We start from the raw sequence: 15,538 nt of genomic DNA, 5'->3' as shown, positions 1-15,538 counted from the left end.
AGATCTTACGGCTGGCCCGATGACAAAGAGATCGTTGCCTGTGTCTAACTCGATCCAAGGCAGTGGTACGTGTAGGGTCTACGTCAAGGGCAGGTCCAGTAAAGTGTGTGCTAAGTGGATAAATTTGGTAATTACCTTAAGAACATCAACTCGTCTGGTTATCCAACTTCGGTAAAATGCTGACCAGGTTTTACCCGGGTCCCAGTTAGCTCTCGTATGATAGCTGCTACTAATACAGTTGACTTCGCTCTAAACTATCCCTATATTAGTGTATTGTACAGAACGATGAATAGTATGTAAATAATACATCGTTATGTTTAAAAACAATGTTAATTAAACCAAGAATGGAAAATTGTAACTATAACATTGCACCAAATTCAATACATTGGCGGAACGTACTGCGTTGCGATATAAACGATGGCCAAACAACTTCGTAATAGTTACTATAGCAGATAAGCAGAAATGACGTAAGGTAAGTGAAGGAAAGCAAATCTCGATATAGTCTTTATGCCGTTTCCTCCTTCTTTCAAGCACGGCTATTATAAAAATAAGAATATTTGTTAATAAGAAAATTCGGATACAAGGAAAAACTCATCTCTGCGATGATATATAGTCCTTTATTATAATCTAATAGAATGTTTATTAACGATGTCGGGAGCTGAATGAACCCGATACATTTTTCAGCGAATGCCACACATTGAAAGGTGATCTAACTAGGATCAAGATTCAAGGTCCAAGCAAGGATCAAGATGAACGTGCCGCAGTCGAAGGCACTAGACCTTCTTAAGAGGTTCAAGAGCTTTGGCTTTATGGTCCCCTACCATGAATAGAGCTGTCCACCGATACATTGGAACAACGTATATAATTATCTTGTATTCCTTGAATTTCGGTACTATAAATCAGATCACATGTTTATTACGTTAGTTGCGTTACTTTGTATCGCAGCTTTTTTTTTTTTTTTTTTTTTTTTTACTACCTTACATTTAGCCAAATGGAAACTAAATCGTTCTGCCTTGCTACGTAATCACACGCTACGCGTTAATATGATATCATATAAATTGATATATATATATATATATATATATCAATTCATATGATAGATATATTACAGTATACGATGCGAGAGACGTTTACCAGTTTCCCTTTGGAATCTCGTAGTCGATCCGGGTGAAACGTACGTGAGAACACGGATTGTGCCAGACGTCGAAGTAGCATTCAAAGCGAGCTTCCGTTAAACGATTTCAATTTGCGTGTAATTTTGTTACGTAAAAACACTTTTACACTTCAGATAGCTCGCCGGAGTAAGTGGAGCTAACTTTCAAGAACAAGCTTGCGAAACAACTGGTATTTTTTCGGCCAAACTGTTCACGTCTCAGGCGCCGAAGAGAACGTTACCGGAAGATGATTCTGATAATGATGATGGTGGTGATAGGGTGGGGTCGATTGGTGAAACCTCACATTAAAAGCTAGTTGGGTCAGAAAACGACTAACAACTTCCATTTATTAATTGATAATATTCAGGATTTTTCCATCAAAAGGAGAACTTTTCAAAGCTGGGCAATTGTCAATACTCGCAGTGTATTTCAAATGGGATATATTGTTTGTTGACTGTTCCTTGTAATAGAATAGGTTATTAATGCGGCACCGTTCCAAATCAGTGCTGACACAAAACTCAACGAAGTGTAGCTCGGTCATTATCATAACTCTATAGACAAATGTCACTCCGTATTTATTGGATCCGCGCACTTCCTGCATTTTTCCACTGGGTACTAGAAAAAGACTTAGCTTAGTAAGCGTCTAATTACGCTGACAACATTTACTAGTTTTGCCGAGGAACATTGTGTTGCCGTACCACCCACAGGTTTTGTCCAGAATAAAAATCTCCGACTTGGTCGTATCCCCTCTGAAGCAGTGGGTAGAAGATAACACTGCGTAGGAAACGCTTAACATATAACCATCGCGCGTGCTAGGCAAAATAGAAGTAAGCCAAAGTCGGTGACGCATCCAATATAGTTAGCTAGTTAAACTTGCTATATGCGTGCATTGTACACAAATGTTGGCTGCCACCACACGACCGAACTGCTCATCTCGAGAAGGAATCGAAATTGTTTAGCCAATATTTCCTAATAATCATAATAGGCTAGATAGGATTTAGGCCATTTGACGCTATAATCACCCCCTATACTTTTCCAATGGGAAGCTGACGACGATGACGAAAAGTAAAAGAAACCTGCTAGATGATTAAGGTCTCACTCAAAGTCATTTTAAAGCGCGCATAATTAACACTACTCCAAATATACAATAACAAAGAAAAGAAGAATGAAAAAACAAAACAAACAAAATAAGTAAATAACAATGTTATTAAACACTTACTAGCAAACTCAGAAAAGCAGATATTTCTTTTTACTAATTATTGTTTACCATCTAAGTGCAATAAATAGCTTTTATTAGGACAAACAAATAAAAACAATTGTTATTAAAGACCGCGAGTGTTTATTTCAGTAGGTAAGGCAAGTTTATGACACAGATACGCACTTTCAAGTTTTGAGCTAAATGAACGATTCAAATTTGGCGCCCGGTTTTACTGTTAAATGTTGCACACGGCTAGCGATCTCTTCCAGTACGGAATGAGCCCTCGTGTGACTGCGTGACACTTTGTGTCTTTAAAACCGTGTTAGTAATAGACGTACACTTTTCTACCACTGCATTATCTTACGAGCGGACCTATACGCCTTGCCGTGACCCCTAAATGTTTACCACAGTCCTGTACGTATTAGGTAGAATAATGCATAATTAGCGTTTTACTGCAGTTCGCGACTCACATTCTTATACTATTCATAGTATTTGCGGCAAATGTGGAATATTCTGAGAGAGTCTACTCTACTGTGACTAAGTTGTACAACGCGTCACAAGATAAAGGTAGCGCAGTTCTTCGAGGTCACTTTTATTTGGCTTATCTATGGCGGGCTGCTTCTTAAAACGTTAAAATACTGCGCAATCTACTTTATAACACATATCAGTACATACTACGAAGGGAACAAGAGTCGCCAAGGGCGAAACACGCCAATTTCTTTAATAGAAGATAATGACTACCAGAGTTATGGCAAAGGCGGGGTGGACGTCTAAGATCATGGGGTGATGATATGAAATAATGCTAAGCTTAAAAACATGTGAGGTAGTCTAGGCTCGGATTCGTTTAAGTGCGCTAGGGCGAAAGGAATGGTTTCGAAAAGTAGCCGAAGCATTTCTTCTAAAGAGCCATTACTTTTTACAAATATATCACCAAGTATACGATGTTCGTAACCAAATACGGATTCGTACACTGTATGACTATTTTTGGTCTGTAAAGTCCGCCATTTTTATTAAAAATATCCATTATATTGTAGCAATAAGCTTACCATAACGAAGCTGTACTGCAATTGTGATGCTCGCTTGGATTGAAATCATTGGAACTGTTTACGACTAATTTACGACCACTTTTATGTTGTCATGCCCTCTCTGGGTTTCTTTGAAAGGCATTTTTAGTAATAGCTTCACATAATCCAGCTACAGGCATAATTGTCTGAAACGTCACCAGGTGTCTTCTGTACAGCCCGGAGCGCCTCATGCTGTAGCTGTAGAATCCTGTAGAAGTAGCGTATACGTTGTTGAAACTGGAAATGTCTTCAATGTCTTTCCTCGAAAACTATATTAATAATTTTATGCCTCCAGTGAATGAATCACATGCTTCATCTCCTGATTAAAATTTCATTTCGCATATCGATGGTGCTGTCTGCATACGACATAAGCCGCATGCGAGACTTGAAAGTTTCACTAGCAGCCGATTTCGAAAATAATAATTACGTAGAGAAAAAACGATTGGGAGCAGGAATCATGCCAGCTTATAATATGGGCAATAGCAAGCTTCGACCATTATGGGCGAATACAATGATACTATATCAGCTTTGTTTTTGGCAAATTCTCAAGATGCTTATGTTTTAAGTTAAAAATTGAGAATCTATTGGATCTAAACGGGACTTCCACTTTGCGCAGATATAGATAATGATTTGATCCCATAGCGAACTATATTCTAGCTCTCTAATACCGTAAATTCACATGCGACCGTAAAGGGATTCTTTTAGAAGCGAATTCCATATTATTATTATTATTATTATCATATTTTATACCTAGTAAAAGCAACCTTCTGACGATTTTCTAGATTCTGTTTCATGGTTTAAAAACCTTACCAGACGAGCATTAACCTACGTGGACTGCCAAGCAGCAACATTGTCCACCAGATTTCCCAGGTTGAGAGCTCGCCGCTTGTTGCATTGGGCTTCGCATTGTCATGGAGCAAAATTTCTCTAGATGAAAATCTGCTTGGATTCTAAGCCTTAACTTCCTTTCTAAGGATAATTTTTTCGATCCTTGGCTCATGTTGGCCTACAGACACCATTGCTCATCACATAAAACACCTACTTTGGAGAGTACACCCGATATAAAATGCCTTTCGATCTTATAGCTGTTTAAAAGAGCAGAGTTTCTACTTGAACCATTTCACACGAAGCCGTAACAAATATCAAAATAGCAGCCAGCTTTTTTAGTAGCAACAACTGATAATTGACGAAATAGAATGATCGTCATCTGCACTAGATCTGCGTTGCGTTTTCAGGTATGCTTTTAATGCCAAATGATCCTTTAGGTGACGTTTTTCATATATTTTTACAAAAAAATTACATTTTTTAATTAGTTCTCGAATACTACGCTGAAGCAAAAAACGTTGCCATTACATTATAATATAAATTCAGCACAATTTAGCTAACATGCTGCAATGTCTATATTGTCGGTGGTTGGTTCTTAGTTGCTGTTGGCAATCCATAAGCTCCCAGCCTAATAGTGGGACTTAATGAAAGAAATATACATTTTTACTCCACGCTGTAATTCTCCGTGACGGGTTTGCGCATCTTGCTATGCCCACTGGGGGAAAGGATGACCTGTCGTGAATTTCTACCCCATTCCCAATGATTCATAACACCTTAGTATGATCGAGCGTTATAGATCCAGTTAATCATTGATAACTGTGGAAGCTCGAAGTAAAGCTCTTATTCGGTGCTACAGCGTTACCGCAACAGTGACACCCTCAATAAGTCATCACAAAACAAAGACCCGCACACTTCATTAATCACTTGGATCTATTTTTTCTACGTCTACGTAAAATTCCCAATATATTCATCATGAGTTTTTCTCTTTATATAAATGTACTGTGAAAAATGAAATAAGCTTGAAGTAGTGTTAAAACATGCCTATAAAAACGCGGAGCACTGTCGCGTTCAAAGCTGTAAATCAAGACAACTTCGTGCCAGAAGCAATTTCAGTGGGATTACCTATTAGGTAGAAACTCACGACTTGTGTGAGGATAAGTTTTATATGGGAGGCAAAAAATGTACAGGTAAGCAGGCCTTATGGAAAAGCCTGCGTTATTTGACGTAAATTTTATCTTCAACTCTTTACTCATTGAAGAGATGTGTGTTGCTTTTTAGAAGTTTGCCCGGGCGGTGGAAGTTAGTTAAGTTACTTCCGTTTCATTTTGAAAGTCCGTTCTTCACACTCCCGAATTATATAGAAATAAATAAAAGGCGAAAACATATTTGGAGCAGCCTCGCACTCCAATTCACACTAGGGCCGGCCAACGCGTGATGAACTTGCGATAACTATAGTACGGCCATGTCGTTAAACAGAACTGGTTCCGGAGTTTCCAATTGATACCCTTATTAGTTGCCTGCCCGCACAAATATATGGCCACATTAATGGCTCGTCTATAGGTCGTAGGTATTGGCAGTAATCTTCCAAATAGATCAGACGCCACCGCTGTAACGGAAAAGTCTGCAAGAGTGACAAGAAATCTCATTTATCATTGTCGCTCCATGCCGATAGACATAACCACCACGGGCATGATCCGCAATGTCATCTGTTGTTGGCTGTGCCTTCCTGCGCATGCGAATCCTTACTACACCCAACAAAAGCATCCAGATATCGTTTAGGAGGTGTTCCAGTGGGCTTTCTAGCAGAATCTGTATAATATCTGCCAATAATTGTCCTAACGGATGAGTTACTAAATTCATCAATATTTCCACCAACACATCTTCCGACAATCCTTCCAAGGACCGCCACACGATCATTCCTGAATGAAACTCTCACCGTAGTTTCCAACTGCATCGCAATCATATCTTAAATAGCTTCGTAGACGGCAACAAGTAAGAATTAAATTTTTCCCCCTAAAATTGTCTTCCTTTATAGGGCATACAGTTTCACAAATTCTACTGCTATGTGTTTATTTTATACCGTAAAATGCACACCGAAAAGGTCCAGTTAAGGTTATTTACTGTGATTAGTACCTCGTAATATTGAATAACGATTCACATTGACTTCCGTGAGGTAATTATCTAGGCATGATCACACATGACCAAGAGTCTCTTGGTGTCGTCATTTGTCATGACATTAAGATTTAGTGCTTTGTGAGTTCTCTAAAACATACGTACAACTGTTAAAAAACAATGGTACTGACAATGGTAATTACTGATGTGTCTACTTTTCTATGAGAAATAACGAGGCATATTGCCCTAGAAACCAAAGAGGCGCAAGCCGAACTCACGTAACAAAATCCATGATCCATGCGTCTTGAAGCACTTACGAGGGATTAAGTTCAACTCGATCGAATATATATGATATTAAAAAGCTTCGCATTGATGCTCGTTGCCCCACTAGAACTTGCGTCTTACCACGGACTCCCTGCAGTTCTCCTATTGGATTGACAGAGAATTATTGTTTAAAAATGCGCCTAATTAAATTCGAATTTGTGAAGACTATTTACACTTCAATGTTTCCGTAGACATTGCCTGGATGTAATTAAGGAAGAACTCTTAGTCCGGGCCACCAGCGGAGGTGTTTCGTCTATGAACAACCTTGTGCAAGCTCTACCCTTATACAGATAGACAGGCTGAATATTGTAGACCCTTCTGGTTGGGTGCCGACAGCGAGGCATCCTTTCAGCACTTCTAGCATATAGAGCTGTGCGAATCAGACCCAGAAAGAGCGAAAGCCGCAGCTTTTATTTCAAGGGAATGAAAAACAAAGTACCTCATATAGTTCTGATATGTTTGAAGTATTTTCCTATACTTAGCCACGATTTATCTAGGGAAAGGAAATCAGCTTGGTAAAATTTTGCATAAATGACCTTGATCTTGTTAACAAGCTAGTTGGTAACGTAACTAACCATTGCTCAGGAGTGTACTGCGTGTAAAGTTGTACACTTCTATATAATTCTCGTACCGAGTGTAAGCCTTTAGCCCAGCGTAGGTTTCTTAGCGACAAGCAACGAGACACATTAATGTTCTACCTTTTTACTCAAAATTGACTTAAAACTGAATTAAAGATTCGTTCCTATAATTGCAAATTTGCCTTTTCTCGTGATTGTAAGCCTATTTCCAGTTGTAGATTACTTACCCATCTGTGAACCTTTTTAACCGAAACAACATACAAATTTAGGCCTATAGGTTTAAATAAACAAGTACCCAGTAGGTTAAGTTGCATAGAAAAATTTGCTAAGTAAACTTGACAAAATGACAACATTATCGCGAATCGAAGGTGACTAACACGTAGTAGTTATTGGCTGATAGAATTTACTATATAATTTGCAAGGTTTAAAGGCGGACTTCCTGTTTAGCTTGCATAGGCTGAATGTACACTGCGCGTACATCATAAAGCAATCAAAATTTACTTGTGCGGTTCGCTCAAAAATTTTTTCATATTTTTGAAAAAACTAATGAACGCATTTTAACTGTGGGGGGGGTAATTGGGTGGCGAAAATGAGAGTTTTAGGCTAAACGCTGGGATTTTTCTCCAAATAACGTATATTTTCTTTAATTTTGAATCGTATCATGCAATCTGACCTGGCCTCAAATATATATCGCACTTCATTAAAGGGGGTTTGGCACAATTTTGTTTTTTTTTTTTGTGTGATAGTCTCCATAGAAATAGATCGTTTGCGTATCGTTTTAATCTCATGCTTATTTTTAACTTTGGATTTGATCTCGGTAACATGACCGGATTTTTCGAATGTATTTCTTACACATAATAATATGTTACGTTTTTTTTTTCTCAATAATTTTAAAACGTTCTAAAATAGCTATAATCGTAACTACATTTCTATAATATTGGCACCTATATAGTACTCTTCTGGCAAACGAACCTTTTCTAGGTTAGATCATGATTGGTTCAACATGTATACAGAACGGTTTGACGTACAAATTAGAATCTCTTACCATAGAGTTTCGTACAATCCAGATAAAACGTTGTGTGGCGCAAAGCACGCATATGTTTACTTCATTCATAGGGCCCAGTGCGATACTTTGAGGACATAAGGCATTCCGCTAAACGTTTTTAGAACAGTGAACAGTTACATAGACCTTAAACATTCTAGTACCAAATATGAATTCAAGTTAAGCTGTTGGAAGATTTGATTTCAAATCGCGGCAAATTTGAAACACTCTATTTTTGTACCACAGCAGATCGAAAGTCCAAATCTATAGTGTCAAAGTGTTGAATCTTGTAACGCTTGGCTGTGTAATCGAATCGAGTATCTAATAGGTGGAGTATTGTACTGCATCCTGGTCTGTGCATCTGACACAACTTTTGTACTTATTTCAAGTTACGATACTTCCGCTGCAGAAGTTGATAATACCAGCCACTGACTGGAAGGCTCTACTTTTCTGAGAACATAACATACGAAAACTGTTCTAAATGTTTCCGATATATCCTGTTGATGGAACGATCTTCGAAAAAATCTATGAGACTGGGGTGCATATTAAGAGCCCAAATTTCGGTATTACGATGGACGTCTGACATTTTGCTCGAGCACAACCGTAGCTTCTACCCAATGTTTAGTCGACCTTGTGTACAATATTCTGAATGAAACCTTCTGGAGTGGCAGGTAGACAAGCTACTGTGGGTTTATTATCGAATTTCGTTGATGTCGTATAGATCTTTACGGAGTGTTCAAAATGTCGGCCTCTTCCTGACTCTATGTAACGATCGGTTCGGCGTATTGCGCTTCAAGCGTCTGTCACTATAATTTTCCCGCAGGCGTAGTTGCGAGTGATTTTCAAGCTGCGTTCCATAGTGTTTATTGCCTTAACGATTTCCTGTTGAAGAAAAATGGTTGTATCTTTGTTTTCGATCTTTGCAACGATTTGATGAAGTCTCGTTATCTGCCCAGATGTAGAATTATGTTCATCGGTATGGATCTCCTCATTGGACTTTGCTGATCGATTATACGCATCATGTTTACAAGGAGCGAGAACCAGTCTAGCTGTGTTATCCTTTTTTTATCTAGGGCCTGGTATATTCGCCAGAGTCACTAATGATACCTAGCCTTACCATCCCGCGGTCTAATTTTTTCCTCCACTGAGTTAGATTCGCAGACACAACGTCCAGTAGGAGAACAAACTTTTGGCGTTCTGCCAAAAGTTCTGTCATGAATTGTGCAGGACGTTGCCGATAATTCGACTAAGATATTCTCTTTGTATTTTTTCAAGTATTTGAGAAGTTCTCCAGTTTATTTGCACCTGACTGAGATCGCCCGATATCATGTTGCGGCGTTAAGGATCTATAAGTTCTCGAGACCTTCGATTAACTGCATGCGATTTAATAGTTCCTGAGTTTGCGCGCTCGGTCAGGAAACCGACATCAACCGTATCGTTTTGTCGGGAAAGGTAACCTCGCAGGCGACCAGCTCAAATGAAAGAGGGGTAACCCTGACTGCGGCATATTGAAGGCGTTTATTTGTAAACACGCCTAAACTGCACGGGGTCGTGTCTTTTTTTGTGAATGCTTTACAGCTATCTTCATCCCTATAGTTTGTGGATAGCCAAAAGTCCGTCATAGATTCTAGATCTATTGTCTGCTGCTTGAGATATAGGTAACCAATAACGATCGCTCCGTCTTTTTCGCTGGAGCCGATATTCAAGCAAGCATAGTGGAGGCTTTCTGTAATGCTGTCGTTTTGCTGGAGGCGTTTCAGTAATTGTATGATCTTTCTTATTTCAAGTAGGATTGTTTTCAACAGGCGATTATCGATAGTACTGCGACTAATTGTTTCCCCTAGTTACCTCCTGTTCTTCATCACTGTCTTCACTATGTGACGGATCGCATTAGAGGTACTTTACAGAATTCGCTATTGAATAACCACTTGAGCTATCATTAACATCTGGAACGGTAGCAGAGATGGACTCAGCCGATACATATAATACGTTACATTAATAATATGAATTATCTATACAGATATTTATATATCGAAATAGCTACGCTGCCTCAATTCTGCCGAAACTTTTCAATTTGTTTTGGTGTCCCTAGAAAAACAGTTGTACAGTTACTTTAGGCTCGTAAACGTCGGAGGCTTTTAGTAAGCCCAAAAGTACGGCTCTCTTTAGGCTCATTAAACGCAAATTACCCATAAACAAGCGTAGTTCGCTTAAGATAATTTCTTGACAATGTCAAGTGTGGGAAAAAAAGTCGTCCTATGATCATTTGGCTTGACATGGACAATTCCAAGAAAGTCTGCATCTGAAAATTGAGTTGTACAGCCAGCGTTACCAGTATATGTGCAGATTATAACGCCAGATTGGGTCTACAAAGTTTCACATCTCTTCTACTCGTACAGCAAGCACAGCATAGAAGCAGTTTCCCGTAATATCCGTTGGCTTAGAAAAAAAACAGGTTTAGGCTCTCGCTACCCATTTGGCATAAATAGCGCTTAACTGAATTCATCTTTGTTAAAGGCCAGTCTGACAAAATATATTGTATAATGCAGACGACTGGGAAACAAATTGATTCAGAAAGCTTTACGAAAACCGTGTGTTTTTTTATCAGTTTTTCTATTGTTTTCATAAGACGAATGACACAGGCGTCCATCTTCAAGTATGCACACCATATCGAAATTGCCGTCTCAATAACGCCATTCTCGCTCGTTCGGTCGCGACTCAAGGAACGAGTGCCGGACTCAGACGATCTCCCCCAGGGGTCACTTGCATCACCGCGACCGAATGAAACACGTAGTGCGACAACGGCACGATAGTCTGTAACGTGCTACATACTTTTTGACCGCGAGTCCTGGAGTACACAAGAACACGTACGATACAAGCGAACGTTACGCATCTAAAACAGTGGTATTTGTTTATCTATATTATCGAATATATATATATATATAGGATATTTTTTTGCCGTTTCCAGAAAAATAAGCAACAGTATTTGCGACACAAATATCCACCTGTAGCACGCGTTCCATTGTAGCTCGCGCAAAGCTTCGTACAATTCTAAAAGCTCACGTCTGAATTGACCTTTAGCTAATCTGTAAAACTGTAGGAAAGTCGAATTTCGTCTGCGACGGCTAAACGAACGAACAGCTTATCAGTGTTTTGTTAACGGCGAACTTTGTATAACATCGGCAATTACGGCGTTGACGATCGAGTTTTACTAGTGCAGATCTTATCGCTCAACAAACACGGACGGCTAGATGTAGCACAGAAATAAATAAAATTTAGAAACGATTAGATTAAGAGATGAGCCACTGGTGATTTAATCAATAGTTGTCTCAAGCAAAACGTATACATTAAACGTGCCACTCTTTTTATTTTATCGTACTAAATAACACTAGATTTGTACTTACCGTTGTGTGCGCCACGTTTGTGTTGGTTTATGCGTACACCACGTGCTTGAAACGGGTGCTTTTCAGACGTCATGAAAACTAGGTAGAACGCGGTGGCAGTGATAATGTAAATCAAGGGCAAGCTAATAAACGCAAGGCGGAAATAGTTATGGAAGGAATTAACGACAATTCACTGCTTTACTAGCCCGTTATCTGCACGGTTCAGCTGATGCCGTCAATGTCATCACCGCCGTCCAGTCTGAGGTGTCGGCCACTGGAAGGTCGCTACGTGGGTCTTCTATTGACACGTTGAAAACGATATTAGAGCTTTGGCCGCTTTTATGACGAGAACGATAGTATTGCAATAATAACGTGAATGATATTACGGCATTATTATATAACGATCGTCGTTTGTGACAGAAAGGGCCAGAGATCAACTCTCTCTGTAGCACTGCGCCAGAACAACGAGGAGCAGCGGCAGCAGGTTTGTCAAGTGTTTAATGAATATTTCCATTAAGGCTACTTTGCGTTCATTGTGCTTGTACAGAGTCCCAAGCGGTAAAGCCTGGTGGAGCTCCCTGCCAAGTTAAGGTCTATTGTATGGACTTTGGATAGCTGTTATGGTGCTTCTGGTACCTGTTTGCCCAATCACGACGATACTGTCCCATGAGAAATTGATAGTGACTATGCTGGAAGTTAATATGAGCAAACAATAACAAGCGTTTGCAAGATTCACTGCAAGAGTCAAGCTGATACACGACAATAGGCAGAATAGATTAACAACGTTTAAATTTTTACTATTTTAGCTAAGTCGCTTAAAGGCCACATATCCTATCCGACACGCGAGCCTTGGACGTCGTGGCTATTAGTTGAGTGGTAATTACATACGTCCCGATGTTGCTTTTAGTCCTTCGTTTTACTTTTGCTTCTAGAAGGCATTATGGCAGCGTATATAAGATGTACAAATATGCATAGACACCCTTTTACTACAGTTACATGATATTCATTTAGATAAAACGCTAGCCAGAAATAGCCAAAACCGAGTTTTCCATTTAACATTAGGCTACTGTCAGTTAATTGAAATGCTGACCTTTGAAACGACACACGTACCCCTCGGACACAACAAGAGACGTTTTCATACGTAAACTGCGAATAAGAAAGATCTAGAATTAAGAAGCTTCACTATCGAGCGCAGGCCCGCATTCGCTTTGTGATGGCTTCAACATGTAAATCATGCATGTTGGCCTGGACTTATGCATCTGGGCTGAAATTGACATTGGTTTATATATATTGAGAAAATTTGGATTTGAACTGTACAAAGCTGAGATGTTCTCCCCCATAAAACAGATTCAAGACACACTCAATGTTCTCTTTGTTCACAGTCGTATTTCAATCTCTGTTATTAAATGACTGCTTGAAGGAGTCCTTCTTTATAACACTTTACTTTGTAATAGAGAATAGGGCTGGCTTATAGAAATACTGTGCAGATACCCTCTAACAGAAGAACAGCCGTTGGGCACCTACTGGGCTAGTCGATGAAAACCGTTATGTTGGCAAACGACACAAGTGACGTAAAACACTAAAAATGGTGATCAAGATGAAACTCGTTCGTTCCGAGAGTCACACGCCAAAGCATCTCTGCAACCTTCATTTATTAAACCTGACAAAAAAGGGAAGGGCTGCATTGCGGTTCTGCCTGAGTTTCTACGGTGTGTGACAAAATCAGATGGCGATAAGATGTGGCCAGGAGACGTCCTTAGACTGTACCCTGTGCACGCCACGATGGTCAGGACGAAAACCCAGTTGGGTCTGGGCATAACAGGCGCCACAGGAAGAATTCAAATCGGTAACGCAGCCGATAAAGGCATCGTCAATATTTTCTTTGACTGATTCGATACTTATTCAAGTTAGTCCGATTTTTGTTTAATATCCATTGAATCGTGATTAGACGAGTAGGTGCGCGGTGATTTTGTTTATGTCTTATTTGGCGTTATTATTCTGTCTAGGTGGCCTTCAAGTCTGATAGAGGTTTATGCCAGGTTTGCGTATAACCGTCTAAACATCGTTAAGGCATTGAAAATTAAAGTTGAAGAAATTATAATATCGACACATACGCTGCTGTATCTGTTGCAAGACGCTTGATGGTAAATGTTCGTTGGTATTATTATTATTATGGGTTAGGTTAAAACTTACATTAAATAAGTATTCAAGTCCTAACCTAAGTTAGCGAGTTGTAACTTAGAGACGGACGATAGTGCGCTAAGCAGATCGATGACCGGAAAATTTTCACGATAACATGACGTCAAATTACCAATAAGTGACAGTCACAATTAGATTTAATTGAAAGTGGTGCCAAAGAGCACAGGTTTTGCCCTTGGGAATCGTGGAGAATAAATAACTCAGCTTCGTGCCAGTAAGCCAGTTGTTTCAAAACGACAAACTTTACTTCTTTTAAATATCAACTTGTATGTAATTGAAATTAGCTTTTTTAAGTAGTATCACACTTACTGGAGATAGCAAATATGTATTTAGAGACCTATTCAATTCGAATAGTTTGAACATATGTGTTAAACAAAATTTTCTCATTATATGGATTAAATAAAAGTAATACGGGAAGTTTTTTTCCTTATTTTCAACTCTCAAGAAATTGTCATCGTGCGTCTTACCAATCTACAAGCAAATGAGCCACACCTTTTTACATGCGGAGGTGTCGATCATATTGGTACGTTCGTATGCCCAAAATGCTGTTGAAATAAATTTGTTAGTTTACGTCGGCAGTGCGTCATTTTAAGGTGGCATCGTAGATGTTTGCCGACGATCATGGAAAGGCTATCGTACCGCCTACGGACGCGAGAGATGAGCGACAGATACACACACATCTTTTATACAAGTATAGACAATCTGACGATTATTCCCACAGAGACAGGGTATAGACAACTTAAATCGGCGACTTGTAGAGTGAACAAATATATACACTGTGTTTTTTTAGTTTCTAGATACCTGCTGGCCAAATAGTAGCTCTATTTGGCCAGCGGGTATATATGCTAAATATTTGACCTGATCAAAACCTGTAGTATTAGTAGTTCTTCGTCAATAGTTTGTGGTTTACAGGCCACGAGCAAAGGTTACCTCTGAACTCTTTTCTGGGCTTCCATCATTGTGCGAGTAGCAGACTAACTGCTACTATGGAATGATAGATATGAAAAAAATGGCTACCCACTTTCTATGCAGAACATTTTTTTCTCTTTCTTTTTTAGCGTGTGCTATCGATATGCGTTTGAAGATGACGACAACGCTTGAAATGAGTCGTGTCTATCTTTTCGCCTAAAGATCATCAACTTAGTCTGTGATGGTTGTCGGGTGGCAGCGCCAAAGTGGCTCCGTATGTGGCGCGTCATGGACCCGCTAACCAACAAAGCAGAATGGAACAAACACTAAATCGTTCTATAGGCAGTTAATCGGGACTCTTTGCGCCAAAGCTGACCATTTTCTAGTTCCTGTCCGAGGGACCTCAGAGCTAACTAACACCTGATGCTGCCAAATCGAAAGATGGAGAAATGTCCCTCAGTATAACCCGCTGCAAATTTTGTAGTTCTGGTTCGTCACTTATAAGTACGCATGTCGCTGACTCATTTAGATTACTGGTCGCCAGAAAGTATTATATCTTGCAGACTGGCTGTTTTTTCGAACGTTCCTCAAAAACGTGTAACAGTGAACGTCAATCAATTGTGGTTTCAATATTACTCTCTACTAATTGTATCAAGATAAACAATTTTATATACATATAAGTTGAAGGGAATCAGATAGCATGTTGACCGGACGAAACAACTGAGCGATTACCGGCACGAGTTATTAAAT

At 39.4% G+C, this 15,538-nt stretch overlaps 1 long non-coding RNA gene across 2 annotated transcripts; it reads right to left on the bottom strand.

Annotated features, from left to right (window-relative positions):
- Positions 1 to 69: 69 nt before the first annotated feature.
- On the bottom strand, positions 70 to 12,140 carry LOC111260257 (uncharacterized). 2 transcript variants are annotated; one of them, XR_015310958.1, is made up of 4 exons: positions 11,702 to 12,140; positions 11,303 to 11,544; positions 1,135 to 11,145; positions 70 to 110 (listed from the first exon to the last, which is right to left on the bottom strand). It is a non-coding gene; the product is annotated as an uncharacterized LOC111260257 (long non-coding RNA). The 2 variants fall into 2 exon arrangements; XR_015310957.1 differs by lacking the exon at positions 70 to 110 and having other exon boundaries at positions 947 to 11,145; positions 11,702 to 12,139.
- Between the last annotated feature and the right edge of the window lie 3,398 nt (positions 12,141 to 15,538).

This window comes from Varroa jacobsoni, unplaced genomic scaffold, assembly GCF_002532875.2.
Source record: "Varroa jacobsoni isolate VJ856 unplaced genomic scaffold, vjacob_1.0 scaffold_418, whole genome shotgun sequence".
Taxonomy (NCBI): Eukaryota; Metazoa; Arthropoda; class Arachnida; order Mesostigmata; family Varroidae; genus Varroa; species Varroa jacobsoni.
The sequence above is the reverse complement of the archived record's forward strand: the minus strand, read 5'-3'. Positions and strand labels throughout refer to the sequence as shown.